Genomic DNA, 739 nt, shown 5'->3' on the forward strand with positions numbered 1-739 from the left:
GTCAGAGTCACCAAGGCTGTGGCCGCACTGTGCCAGGTACGTGGCCTCGAGATGGGACCGACAGACCCTCGGGATCTGAGCACGTGTGAGAGCCCCACACCGTCCTGGGCCCCCACCGTCCAAAGCCCCAGGCTCAGGTCCAGCCCTGGCACTGTGGCCGGGCGACCCGGGCAAGCCCCATGCCCTCCACGGCCGCCTGCGCACGACGGACGCCGGGGTCATATTCGAGGCACCTTCCACTTCCAGGATGCTCGGGACTCACCTCCAGATGTCTCTGGAGGCAAAGGGCGAGGCGATTCGCTCGGGGTGAAAAGTGGGCCGGCATTTGTGGTTCTGCCGGGCAGAGCGGTGACGGAGGAAGCGCTGGGCCTGACACAGGGAGGTCTGTGCTTGAGGCCTCCCCTACCTACCCCGGGCCGCCTCCTGCAGCTCGGGAGTGGGGAGCGGGCGCTGAAGCCTGCGTGGGTCCTCGAGGGCCGGCTTTGGGAGAGAGCACCCGAGCCCTCCACAGTGACGGGGACTCCCCAGGGTTTGCCGATGGCCAAGGCAGACAGAGCCCCGGCCTCAGTCAGCACCCAGCACCGTAGGAAAGGCAGAAACGAGGACGTCTGATGAGGGGGAACATGACAAAAGCCACCGCGGTGCCGTGAACGGGGCCCGGGCCTGTATCGTGGCTCTTCCCCTTCCTTGCAGTGTGACCTTCAGAACATTCCGGGGCCTCTCCAGCTCTCAGTTTCCC

The sequence above is a fragment of the Pteropus vampyrus genome, unplaced genomic scaffold (genome assembly GCF_000151845.1).
Source record: "Pteropus vampyrus isolate Shadow unplaced genomic scaffold, Pvam_2.0 Scaffold1257, whole genome shotgun sequence".
Lineage (NCBI taxonomy): Eukaryota > Metazoa > Chordata > Mammalia > Chiroptera > Pteropodidae > Pteropus > Pteropus vampyrus.